The sequence below is a fragment of the Gobius niger genome (assembly GCF_951799975.1).
Source record: "Gobius niger genome assembly, chromosome: 15".
Lineage (NCBI taxonomy): Eukaryota > Metazoa > Chordata > Actinopteri > Gobiiformes > Gobiidae > Gobius > Gobius niger.
The window spans coordinates 19,650,987-19,665,678 of record NC_136866.1 but is presented as its reverse complement, the minus strand read 5'-3'; positions in this window follow the sequence as shown (position 1 = coordinate 19,665,678).

The following is a 14,692-nucleotide window of genomic DNA, read 5'->3' as shown; positions in this document are numbered from 1 at the left end:
GTGACTATTGGTACGAGTAGTTATGACGCCTCTGCTTTCCTTCACAGTGGCCTCTATGATGATCCAGGATATGTTGTTTTTAGAGTTTCTGCTAGGTTCGCACTGCTGACCAACCCTCATCAGAAAACCTACTCCACGGTGATCAAAAGTAAAGGTGCCAGGCTAACCACCGATACAGTCGTTGGGTCACTAAAAGGTCAAATACACACTAATATCGAGTTTTCATTTCACATTAAAAAGTTCCATAATGCACCTTTAAAGTACCGTATGAAGAATGACGTCTGTGTGAGCGAGGCTGCTCAACTCACGATCCACCACATTTTTCGCCATCATTTTAAGCCAAAGTTACACTTATGCTGACTAAAATGAGGCTAGAAATAACTTCAAAGCCGTTAATGAGACTAAAACTATGACTACGCCCTCCGGATAATTTCGTCGACATAAAAAAGTGTTGAAAGAATGAAAAAGAGTTTGAAAGAGCCTCATCTCAAAGGAGGACGGAGGAAAGGAGGAGGACGTGAGCGTGGCCTGCCCGGGGAGGCGCCTCAGCGTTCGGGATCAGGCTGTGGGTCACTGCAGTTCACTCAGCGCTGACGCACAAACACGAGCGGCAGGTCCCACACGTCACCTGAAAAATCATCTCAGCCTCGTGTCTCACATACCGCAACAAAACAAACAACAAACAGGAACGTGCTACATGTAGACAACCACGTATTGAACATGTAAATGCATAAGAATGAGATACGAGATAAGATAGGACTTTTTGATCTCACAATGGGGAAATGCACTAATGGTAATGCATAACTGCACTGTGCCTCATCAGTCCCGGCACATCAGTGATACCTCCGGGGTTTGTCATTGATCAAATGGTTAACAGTGTGCTGGAAACCGGGCACAGTGGTCACATTTTCACCCATTTCTGTTTTTCAAAATGATGACAATGGATTAAAATGAGGAAAAACATGAGGTCAAGCTTTTTAAAGGATAAACAGTCTTATCGGATGAGTAACTACAGGACAGCCAATTTAATAGTAGCAAATGACAAAGGACGACTTCTTTAGGAGACACATAGTCCTCTGCGTTATAGCTCCTCTGGGTTTTGAAACCGTTAAACCTGCTAACCCTGCTGTTGAGATCTTTACACTCTTCTCGAGGCTGGGTACGCACAGCTTACACACAGGCAGAGGACCGGGTTTGGACTCAGCGTTCAGCAGCCCTCCAAGTGCAGAGCATTGAACAACAGCCTCACATTAATAAGATAAGATAAGATAAACCTTTATTGATCTCACAAAGGAGAAATTCACTTGTTACAGTCGGCGTTACTTTACAGTCTTATTGTACAGTCTGACAGCAGTGGGGATGAAGGCTTTGCGGTAGCGCTCCGTCCTGCACTGAGGGTGTCTCAGTCTGCCACAGCTCTTCTACAGTCCCGTGCAGTGACGAGGAGGAAGACGAGTTACAGATGTTGGTGCCAACGCGGCCAACAATCCAACGCATGGAGTGGCGGGCACGGCCCTGGGGGACCCGAGTTTAAAAACTAACGCCAAACCTTACTGGGCTACTTTGTCATGACAGTAACGCATCAAAGAACTCGGGCCAGATCTTCTTCATGGTGCAAGGACAGCTCAGCTCCAAACGCAATGGTCAGCTTCCATTAGCACAGCTGTTGTGCCTGCGCCACTAGCGAGAGGGCGTGGCTTTTAAAAAGAGGTAGCCTCTCTTTCATTTCCCTGTTTACATCAATCAATCAATCAATCAATCAATCAATCAATCAATCAATCAATCAATCAAAACTTTATTTATAAAGCGCTTTTCAAACAAGGTTGCAACACAAAGTGCTTTACAGATTAAAGGAATAGGCCACCGTTTTTACATACTAAAATATGTTCTTACCTCACTTTAGTCGAGTTAATATATCCCCGTCTGGTCTTTGTCCGTGCGCTCTGTCACGCAAACGGAGCACATACGCAGCCTCTCCCACATGTCACATAGCTCCGAAAAAGCTCACGATAGAAGCTACCAAGCTCTTCCACGTGTTCCCTATTTAAATAAAGTTACGTGAAGTGTTTTCATGCGAAGTAGATTTACACAGAAATGTAACATGTCGATTTTATAAGCAAATAAAGAGGGGGACTATATTGTGAGGCGTAATGATACGAGGAGCAAAACGTCCGCGCAGTAACTCCTAAAGGTTATATTGACGGAAGTGAGCGGGGGAAGTCTTTAGGAGTTACTGCGCGGACGCTGTGCTCCTCGTATCATTACGCCTCACAATATAGTCCCCCTTTTTATTTGCTTATAAAATCGACACGTTACATTTCTGTGTAAATATACTTCGCATGAAAACACTTCACGTAACTTTATTTAAATAGGGAACACGTGGAAGAGCTTGGTAGCTTCTATCGTGAGCTTTTTCGGAGCTATGTGACATGTGGGAGAGGCTGCGTATGTGCTCCGTTTGCCTGGCAGAGCGCACGGACAAGGACCAGACGGGGATATATTAACACGTCTAAAGTGAGGTAAGAACATATCTTAGTATGTAAAAACGGTGGCCTATTCCTTTAAAAGCAGCTCCCGCCCACCCAACCACCCACTCTTCCAAACAGACAACAACACTGCTCACCCCACCCCCGTCCCCATAGCCACACACACACACACGCACACACGCACGCACGCACGCACGCACGCACACACACACACACACACACACACACACACATTCCCGCACAGACCCACATGATGAGATAATGGATACCCTGTTTAGAAACACATCGGAACCCTCATGTTTTACCAATAATAAACCTCTAAATACAGTCGCCTGTATTCACTGATCATTGTTTTTGTCGCTGAAGGCTACTCAAGCCCAGCTCGGTCCCCCTGGAGGAGCTCGGAGTAGAGTCGCTGCTCCTCCATGTCGAAAGGAGCCAGCTAAGGTGGTTTGGGCATTGGTTTGCAGATGTCTCCTGAACATTCCCTGGGGAAGACCTTGGAACTGTTGGAGGGACTGTTCTCTTGGTCTACCACAGGGTTGTCCATTTTTACAGCCTAATAAAAGCTCAAGGGGACAGGATTTTGTTATCTCAGAGCACAAGCATTCCCTCAACAAGTGGTTATTGTGACGGCATTGTGAGGGGAAAAATGTATTCCATGTTTTAGGTGTTGTCTTGTCTTGTCTTAGAAAATGTATGGATATCTTTGTTGATTTATTTGAGATTTTTTCCAGGATGGATCATGAATGGGCAGTTCATCAAAATTTAATCACAATCACTGCTTTGGTCAATCTCAAGCGACTCTTAAACAGTCAGGTTTACAGCTATTTCTTTGGTGGAAACAGAAATTTGTTTCTTTCTAAACTCTACTACTCTTTAACTGGGGGAGAAAAGGGCCTTGTTGGAAGTTCAAAGCTCAATAAATCAAGCAAGGAATATATAGATACTTAGATGCACAGGTCAATATATGCATATATATATATTTACATCGTAGATTCACTCACTGAAGGCATGAAATAGTTTCTCCAAAATAGCCGCCTTTTGCTTTGATTACTGCTTTGCTCTTTTGACATACAGTGGGTTTTTGGTTCCAGGAACAGGTTTTGTTTTGCAGTGTCTCCCTCCAAAATTCCTGTTTGATCGTGTCTACTCTGACCGTCAATACCTGCTCTCCTTAACCTGTAAGCTGTATACTGTACGTGCTTTGAAGATGTCATATCACACCGTCAAACCTCCCATTGTTCTGCACTCACTCCTGACCCACTTTGTTTGGCGACGGAAAAAGAAAGTCTCTCCGATGGGCCCGGCGATACGAGCGTCTGCCTGTTTGAGATAACATCAGCGACAGTCACAGGCCTGACAGCAGTGAGGCTTGCCGCAGTCTGTGACCTCAGCCCGGTTTGTTACTCCCGCACTTGTTCATGAGGCCTTGGGCGATGCCAAAGCGCCGGGAATCAAAGACCTCTCGCTCTCAATCCTCTTTCGACACCTCTGCTTTGTGAAACTGGATCTCCCTCGTCAACGCCATCGCGGCAAACAAAGGCAAAAAGGCGCAGGTTTCCGGAGAGCGAGTGACTGCGTCTAATTTGCGCGGTTATGGGAGTACAGTGCCGTTAATGGATGGTGACAGATGGACGAACAGGGAGGATGGCACGGGAAACATTGGGCAAGTTTGCACACATGGAATTAATAAGCACTGTTCACATGTGCATCCGGAAAGTATTGACACCATTACACTTTTCAAACAAGCCACAGGAAAAAAGCCACAAAACAGCAACAGAAAAGTGACATTTTTAAAAAAGTGACATCAACACGAGGAAAAAGATCTATTAGTTTTGTAGGTCTTCAATGAGGCGTTACCCATGGCCTACAGGCTGTGACCTTGTGGATTTGGGTAAAGCTGAACTGGAGAAAACACACTCAGTGGAGGCTAAATGAAAGCTTGAACCCTTATCTTGAAGTAGACTTTGTTTCCTTTTTTCTATTACATTGCGATAAATAGTTATTAATCGTTAAATACAAGAACATTTTCCATGTGCCTCGTGTGTAAGTTATTTTATGGGATAAAAGTACAAAATAAGTTATAAAAATAGCTGCAGTGCAATGCCAAGTGTGTTCATATAACTAATTTGAACTCATGTTCAAATAAAGTGTTTATAAAACACAAAAGAAAACAACTCCCACCATTTATACCCCGTGTGACAACCCCTCAGTCGATGACTAACCCGGGTGTCAATGAACAATGTTAGGATCAGATGACTCTGAGGTCCACTGCTTCAGGACCTCTGTTATAGAGAGACATACGTATTGAGTAATTGATATCATTACTTAAGTAAAAGTGCAGATACTACTGATCAAATACACTGCCTGACCAAAGAAAGTGTCGGCACAAAGGAAAGTTCAGTCCAGTTTAGCTTAACCCAAATCCATAAGTTCACAGCCTCTAGGCCAGTGTAATGCTTCATTTGAAAGCTAAGGGTTAACCCCAGGCTCACATTAACTACGGTCCAGGTTCGGTCCTGATCCAGTCCGGGTTTGCCCCAAACTACCACTCTCAGTGAATCCGGCTGACACTGTGGCCAGCTCCACCGGCTCCGGCGCCAGACGATGCGCCAGGCACAGAAACGGCACTTGCGAGAACAGAAGTGTGCGCGGGTTGTCCTCTTGGTGATGATTAGCCCCGTGTATAGATCGTTTTTGTAAACAAAAGCCGTGTTTGCCATTGCAACGACTCTCCCCAGTGAAGTGGATGCTTTGCAACACAGTAGTGCCCCGTGTCACTGGTAATGGAGAAATGTTTACATTTACGACGTTACGCTCGTGTACAGGTGGTAAACCAGACCAGATCAGTCGTGAGCTGACAGATTTTATTTTGAAATACACCGGATCTTCTTGTCTCACAAGACCTGACTTCCTGCTTGGCTCGTGTTTTTCTGTCAGCTTGATCCGCTGGGGTTCCGGCCTCCGGCAAAAATAGACTCGCGGAGCAGTGTGAGTGTGCAACATTGGTTTGAATGACTTTCTAAATTCACGGAGGCCGTACCAGACCTTAACCGGATTTAATGTGAGCTGGGCGCCAGAGGTTAAGAACGTATCAATGTACAACCCGGGTGCTGAACATGACATTGTATGTACTATGTAACTCGTGCCCCTAGAGGCCATAAGCGACACTGCAGACATCGTAGCATGTTGCAATTTTTTGCTTATTAATTGTCTGTGAGAGTAAATACTACACTGACAGAAAAGACAAAGGGACAGAGGGATATTATTCATCCAATTACACACTGGAGATATTTTTGTCACTCAAACTTGGCTGTAAATACTGTTAAAGTGGCACTAGCCCACAGTTAGCTTTGCCCGTTAGCCTTTTAGCTTCTTCTTCGTGATTCTATTAGTGTTTATTGGGGTCTCCGACCTGTAGGCAGCGAAGTTGCAATTGTGGTTTTCTTGCCAGAGACACCAGGGGGAGATGAGAGACCCCCCAACCATCCCATTAAAACTTGTATTACCCCCAGAGGGACTACGGAAAGGATTTATAAAGGTAAACAAGTTACTTGGTACTGCTTTAAAACAGTCATCATTGATAAATTACACAAAGAACTCAAACACGTGATATTAAACCAGATTTGAAATGATTTCCCCCTTTAAAATTGGTACAAATGCTCATTTACATGTGACTCTGGGCGTCCGCGGTGGTTCTCATCGATGATTGGGATATACTTTATTTGATCCACACTATTTACAGCACAGTGACAAAAACAGAGTCCGTCCTAACAGCCCTCCCCCAGTCCCCTGCGTGTTGTTTGTGTGTCTGCGCTGAGTAAACTTCCCGGACGGTGACTCTGTGCTCATTATCAGTCGGCCTTAGAAATCAGACCGTAGACTAAACAATGTGCGCCCTTTAATACAGGCAGGTGTGGCTCCCCGCGGTCTGTCGTTACTACTACTACTACTGCTACTACCGCCACTACTTATACTACTTACACTGCTGTGACTGTCCTCTGAAGTCTGTGTGAAGTGGACAGGTGAGTCAGGTGGATGTTTGAAGTTTGGAATCGAGGTAGTTTACGATCGACAAACACTGGGGCCGAGCGACTTCACTGCAAGAAACAGACAACAGATTCCAAAGTATGCAGATGATGTCACCGGCTGATGTCATGGTGTTTTTACCTTTCTGTTTGTAAAGTCCACAAAGATTCCCCTTCATCAGACTCTTTCTTCCTCCCGTTACAAACAGATTTTTTGTTGTTGTTACCATCTTAACATTCAGGTCGCATTCTTCGGACGACGAATTTCCTCCTGTTCACAAAAATCGGTTTTCAAACGGGGGATAGACCTGTCCTTTGGGTCTGTTGTCCCAAAGTTGTGGAATACTCTACGGAATTGAAAATAGGGTGATCAGATTTTCCCCATTACAAACAGGGAGTGAGTCAATGTCAATCCAAATGGACCAATCAGCATTGAGCGGAGAGACTTTCCAGATATGTGATTGGTTTCAGCCGCTATGGAAACTTTGGACTTGATGAACCAATAACCAAAAGTCTATAAAAGTCAAATCAAATGAAAACTTCTTTGGGAGTGGCTCTGGTGAAAACCCGGGACACCTGGGACAGTGCTAAACTGGAATGGTAAACTGGGATGTCTGGTCACCCCAATTAAAAAGCGGACCCTTTACCTGTTTTTTTTCCTTTTTTTCTCTCGTTCTTTTATGACCAAAAAAATGAAAGGGGCAGCCATTAAATTATAATGTTGCAAAAATCTCATTCCTAACTTTTCTAACACATTTGCAGCATCCCATATCTTCACAGGGATGGGTGAATATTATAAACACGTTTCAGGGTAGCTGTAAAACCAGCCTGAAAATTGAAATTCAATTGATATAAAATTCTTGTTCCCACCAATGTCTGAGTTTACCATATACTAAAGGAGGACAAATCTAAATTCTTTCCACCACTAGAACAAACTTTCAACTTTTAACAAGCTTTCAGCCAGAGGAGGTTTTTCTCCTGTATGTGTATTTTTCTTTGGCATTTAGCATCATTCACATTCAAAAACTAAGTTGAGTCAACTTAAAAAAGCAAAGCAACTGGCCTACTGTAATTTTTGAGGTGGTCAAACTTGCCACAAAGCATCATGGGGTATAAAGCTAGCCAAACATGCGCTCATTTTGGATGGGAGTCGCTTTGATAGTCAGTCTTCGAAGGTTTTCTGCTACAAAACATGTTCAAATGCCAAGAAACTAAGCACGATACAGTAGGCGGCGGCAAACAGTCCGCTATTAAGCTGGAAGAAGAAGAAGAAGAAGAAGAAGAAGAAGAAGAAGGAACAGAGCACTATTGTTGACACTTCGGACTCTAGATATCCAGCCTGATTGATGGAGGGAGCATTTTTTATCCCATTTCCAAAGTCCAGCAAGATTCGCGACAACACAATTGGAAAGAGAATGGACAAAATAAAACACTGCTGGTGCTTTGACAAGGCAAAGTACAGGCAATATTTATGTGGACGAGCAAATTTCAACATAAAAGGTAGCAGGCACATTCTTTGGGAAAGGTCCTATTTTGGGAAAGGTCCTACGTCCAAGAAGGACAAGCCGATACTAGCAAGGCTCTCAGTTATCTAGACAACAACGACGGTGTAAATGAAAGGTCCCAAACAGCAGCTCACCCAAACATGGGCCAAAAGGGTTTTTCACAGACCCAAGCCAAGTGTATGCCTTCTGTTTTTTTCTTTCTTTCTTTACTTACCGCCCAGGTTCCACTGTAAGCGCCAAAGTCTATCCATTCAATAAATCACTCCTCACTCAGGTGTTTTTCCGGGGTTGAGTTTTGGTCTTCAAATTGCCCGTGGAGAATGAATGTGAAAGTGACTGGCAGTGTAAAAACCTGTCAGCCAACTGCTCTGTCCTCCGTGTTTTCATCTGTTTTCTGATTTGGGAGCATCTTTAAAAACACGAGGCCTAACCACCCACCTCGCCGGGCCCGTCCCTGATGTGCCGTTGACAAGGCCGGCCTATTATCCTGTTCCCGGCGCTAACAGGAGCGCGAGCAGGTGTCCTTTCAAATACTGGCAGTAACCCACCCACGGAGAGGCCGCCGTACAAGTCAGTGACAGACGACGTCCGAGTCAGAGGAAATAAATGATTATGGATGCATGTGCACGAGACACGGGTTACGTGAGGTAGGGTTTGCAGACGGCGGTGCGCGTACTGCAGAAAGAAAGGGATTTTAGACCCGGCCTTGACTTGAGCCAGGTACACAGAGGAGTTCAGGAGTGTGCGTATCTCTAAAGCTGAGCACAGACTACACCATTTGTACACGATTTTGGTCAATCACAGTTGTTTGTGCCACTGTTTTGATAGATAAACACCGCAGCTACCTCCCTTTTCATTTCTCTGTGTGTATTCCACTGCATTCTGTGTGGCCACTTTTGGTTCTTACCTTAGCTTTGACGAGTTCTTGAGGACCTGTCTGGTCTTCCCCCGTGCCTTCTATCACGTAAACACAGCGCAGACGGCGTTAGCATTTAGCCTCTCCTGCTCTCCACTATAGCTCCAAAACAGGTCAAGAAAGAAGCTACCAAGCTCTTCCACGTTTTCCCTATTTAAATATGGTTACGTGAAGTGTTACACTACAAAGTATAATTACACAAAATTAGTAGTTCGAAATCCGCGCTGTAATCTTCACTTTACTGCGCAGTAATCTTCACTTTACTGTGCGGATGCCAAACTACTCCTGGTATTATTACGCCTTACAATATAGTTCCCCCTTTTATCCGCTTAGAAAATCCACATTGTTTAATTTTGTGTAATTATACTTTGTAGTGTAACACTTCACGTAACTATATTTAAATAGGGAAAACGTGGAAGAGCTTGGTAGCCTCTATCTTGACCTGTTTTGGAGCTATAGTGGAGAGAGGGAGAGGCTAAATGCTAACGCCATCTGCGCTGTGTTTACGTGATTGAAGGCACGGGTGAAGATCAGACAGGTCCTAAAGAACTCGTCAAAGCTAAGGTAAGAACATATCTCAGTATGTAAAAACGGTGGCCTATTCCTTTAAAATTCAACATGTTTGATTTACTGCGACTGAGGTTTAGTCGTGTCTTTCTGCGAGTCCAGTCGTGAACCCTCCCTACACTACAAGAAACGACTCTCTACGACTGCCTTCAACTGCTCACCACTCGGAAAGACCAAGACCACCACTGAAAATGAAAGCCAAATCACGTGTGAAAAAAGGCGTGGGTTGTAGTGGCCTTCCACGCATCATTTTTTCCTACGCCGTTACTTTAAGTTAAAGCTACTCTAAGTGATCCCCAGATGCGCCACTGTCGCAAACAGCGAGACAAATTTCGTACTGCAGAAGGAGACCGGCGCCGCACCTCCATCACCTCCATCACCTCGCTAAAGTTTGGATGACCAACGGTATCAAAACCTGGATCTAAAGATTTCAGATCTTTTTCGGGACCTGCTTTCGATAGTTTTATGCTGCTTCAGAGAGACACACATGATAAAACGTTGACATTCGAAGAGAATAGTGTTGGAGAAGATCCACTTATTGTAATGGACACACAGAGAGATTCTGTGAAGCAAATGACTCCGTTTTCAAATAAGTCACGTGACGGGTTGGTCTTGACTCACGGTTTTCACTCTTGCGACACCTCACAGCCACATCAACAAACACATTTTACTGATGGTTGCACCACATTTCCACTCACCCTGATGTCAGTGTGACTATAACCACACACACGCAGTAATCTGTATCCAAATGGAATAAAATAAATACATTTACACACATACATACATACAATAATTACACTATATACATCAATCTTTTAGAGAGATAGGATGGTAGAAAAGTCATTGAATCAAATTTAGAAACATGGTCACCTCACAGGTATGTAGTCGACAATAGCACAAATCCGCCCACGCAGAGGACAAGTGCGGTCTGTGTCCACAAATGCTGTCATTACCGGAACAATGAGGGACACGCTGTAGTTCATGTGAGAAGGAAGAGAGAGAGGAGAGAAAGAGAAAGAAGAGAGAGAGAAAGACGAGGGAAAAGGGAGAGAAGAGATAGGGAGGGAGAGTGAGAAGAGAGGGAGAACAGAGGAAGAGAGAGAGAGAGAAAAGAGAGATAGAGAGGGAGAGAGAGAAAAAAGAGAGATAGGGAAGGAGAGGGAGAAGAGGGAAAGAGAAGCAAGAGATGGAGAGAAGAGAGAGAGGAATAAGAGAGAGAGGAGACGGCAGGTGAATATGGCAAAGCAAGTTTTTTTTTGGAGGCAATTCATAAAAGGGTCAATTCCAAATTTTAGCTGCGTAAAACTGAAACACAGTCTCACCGTGTTTAGTCCTGACTCTGGGTACAGCAGGAGACCAGCTCTCTCTGAGGTTCAGAGCTGAGATGGTTCAACTTCACACGGCTCTAACTTGTCTGCAATGTACTTGGTGCTTGGAGTGGAAGCTTATTTGTTTCACATGTAACAGTGTAGGGGATGTACTTCATTCACTACAGTGGCAGGGGAAACCGCAGTATTCTGAGGACACGAGCAGAACATGCAAATCCACACAGAAAGGCCCCGTCCTAGTCTTTTACTGGTGCTTCATTCTTTCTTCCCGTTGCGACTCTGTGATTGGATCGATATAACATGTTTCGAGATTTGATTGGCTGCAAAGTTCCTGCTTTTGAACAGATACATAAAGCAGGAGTGGACGGCTGGCCAGGCAAAAACTTCCGGGCCGGAGCCTTCCCCCCACTTCCTTACGGTTTCCGGGAGAGAGAGGCTATTATTAGTCCAATTGATTAATGGTCTATAGCCAGAACTGTTCTTTCTAGCTATACCTGTGACACTGAAAGGAGTTCATCTGCACTCTTACCTTTAAACGTAAATCATAAGTGATTATAATATATGATTTATCTTTCCTCTTGTATTGTTATGTAACTGGATTGCAGACTGCGCTCTGCAAATAAACTGGCTTGAGAGAAAAGGAGTGAAACGACAAGAGAGTGGAGAGAGAGGGGAAGGGGGCTGAGATGTGAAGAGAGAGAGAGGTGAAAGGGGCGGAGTTAAAGGCCGTGAATGAAAGACGTGGGCGTGGCCGGAGCGGTGAATGGACGTGTTGAATGAAGTGACTCCGAGGCTCGAAGGAGAGAGCGAGTTCTTGAAATGATAGGCCTGGGCCGGTGTCGGGGCGGAATAATGACTACCTGCTCAGGTGTGTGCGCCGAAAACAGGCAAGAGTCGCCCGACAAGCTCAAACACCAAACAAACACAAATATATTATAGGATGTTTCATATGACAAAGAACTACATGTGGGACACCTGCATGCACGATGACGACCACAAAGCTCAGCCATTTGGAGTAAATGAGCTGAAATCTTTAAGGAATATACTGTAAATATAATCAAATCAACACACGCTGCTGTGGTGACAGAAACAGACAAACCAAGGAGAGGAGCGTAAAGTTTCATGCAAAACATCCAGCTCAGCCAGGTCACTCTTGCAAAAGAGATTATAAATCTCAATGAGTTTTTTTACCTGGTTAAATAAAGGTTAAATAAATAAAATAAAAACGGATCTAAACCTTTGTGTTGCATTGTCGCCGTGTTTATGTCATGTCTTTGATGCTTTTTATTTGAGTTCCCCCTGTACATTGCACGATACCCCCTTTGAAGAAAGTAAGCGACACAATGTTTCTTTAGTTACCACGTTTCTCAGTTTTATAAATGAAGTTCAAACTGACAATCCAATTTACAGCGAAAGAAAGAATAATATGCAAACAGTGTTTTATTTTTCGGTTAGAATCCCAAGTACCCCCTGGAGACCCCGCATCCCTTGTTGGGAACACCAGGGGTTTAAATCTTTCCAAATGTCCATGTTTGTTTTGTGACTAAACAAATGCCGTTGTCAGTTTTAGCCACACGACAAACCTGAGGAATCTGCCAATCAAAATTCTGACGTCAGCGAAACTTCCTGGATCAGAGCCAAGACAAATGTTTCCTCAGGAGAAGGTGAGAGCGTGGGCAGAGGCGACGGCACGCACAAACAGGTGAGAGGATGTCGGGGCGGAGAGCAGAGATTGATTTATGCCTCAGATATTACTGCTTTCATCTTAGTGCAACGGGAGCTCGGAGTAGAGCCGCTGCTCTGTCACACTGAGAGGCGTCACCTGAGGACCCTTATGGGGAGGGGCTCCAGGTTTAGGAGAAAGCCACAGGCCAGACCCATGGGACACACTGGCTCTTTAGATAGGAGTGCCAGAAGAGCTCCCTATACACTCAGCACCCCCACGTGTCCGGCATCAAGTCTCCGAGGGGACTTGATGCCAGAGGAATGATAACAGTGTGCAAAGAAATTAATCTGAAATAAAGATGTATTGAGTCCAGTCAGAAATACCCAACTACTCAAATTTAATATATTATGCTCAGTTTGAGACATTGACACTAATTTAGTTTAGTTTAGTTTTTTGCAGTGACTACCAATAATACAACGTGTGCCGCGTGGGGAACTTCACTCACGTATTAAAGGGACATTTCAGGATTTTTGGCATAGGGCCGCATTTCCTAGTTATCCAGAGTGTTGTTGATTTCTAGAGATTTTTTTCTTTTTTTAATTCAGGCAGAGTTTAGTGGTGCTAGTGCTAGGCTAGTGCTAGACTAGTGCTAGGCTAGTGCATGTCTATGGTAACTAGTAGCCTCTTCAAAATCATGGGGTCGCCCTCCAAACGTTGCCATATCTGATATGTAGAAAGCTCCTTATTGAATTTCATGTGTAGTAATGCGGCCGCAGGTAAACAAACTACTGTAGATCCGGTAACTGAGCAGATCACTCCACCGTTGTGTAGCTACAACCAAGAAGCTGATGCTCAGCTCAGGGCTGCAGAGAACGTTCATGTTTTTAAGAGCAGGTTCAAGATCCACCTTTTTAGCTTAGCCTTTAACTGACTAATCAATTTATTTAATCCTAATATATAAAATGTATATATATGGGAGGTTGTCCCAGGCGCATTGTTTTAAATGTTGTAATCTGTAAAGCACTTTGTGATACCTTTCGGTATGAAAAGCGCTTTATAAATAAAGTTTGATTGATAGATTGATTGATGCTGCACCAACTATTACGTCTAAATTCAATTATTTTAATTCTGCAAATGTTTGTGGTGTAGTTTCGAGAGTGTGTTCAATTGTAATGAGCCCCCCCTCCTCCCCACACTGTTTTTTACTTTGACGCACCGATGTGAGAAAAATGCATTTGGAGAAAATGGCTCTTGAAAGTACAATTCCCTATATACATCTATGGAGAAACATTCAGTGCAATACTTAAACATGGTATTGTGAAGATTAGTTTATGTTAGATGATGTACTTCTGCCTGTCGTGTGTCCCCTGAATACAAACCCATGCTTTCAAGGACACATGTGTAACTATGTCCAGGGGTTTTGGACAGATTTTCAGACTTTTCTGTTCCGGCCCCCACCGGTCTCTCCAGTCAGTGTCAGTGTCAGAGTCAGAGTCAGAGCGGTGTGATCCGGACATAACTGTGTGACAGCGGCTCACAAAAGAACTCTTCCCTCCAGGCGAAACTGCCCCACACTCACTCCCCATGTGTCAGGTCGTGTGGCAGGATTCTACAGGCTTCTACAGACTCGTCAAAGGGTTTGGTTAAAGTATCAGTCAAACCAATAGTCAAATCAAACTGCACATTCCACGGTAAATAAAGAGAGGGAGCCGTAAACTACAGCGAAAGAGGTGTCTCCAAAGGTTCAATTCAAGAAGAAATCAGGTTTAAATCAAAACTAGCACTAACACCAGCAACCCAGGACCAGCCAAGTCCAAACTGAGGCCAGATTTCAGGAGAGAATACCCTGACATTGTGTCTAGTTACAGAGTATTGAACACTCACTATTTATTCCACAAAATAGGACTTAAAGGAACAGACCACTGTTTTTCCATACTGAGATATGTTCTTCTCTGAGCTTAGACGAGTTGATCCGTACCTGTCTGGTCTTTGTGCCCGTGGAAGAGCGTGGTAGCTTCTAACTCTAGCTATAGGAATATACTGGGAGAGGCCAACTGCTAACAACATCTTTGGTCGTTTTGCGTAACTGAGCGCATACACAAAGACCAGACAGGTACACATCAACTCCTCTAAGCTCAGAGAAGAACATATCTCAGTGGCCTGTTCCTTTAAAGAACTAGATCTAAACCTGGG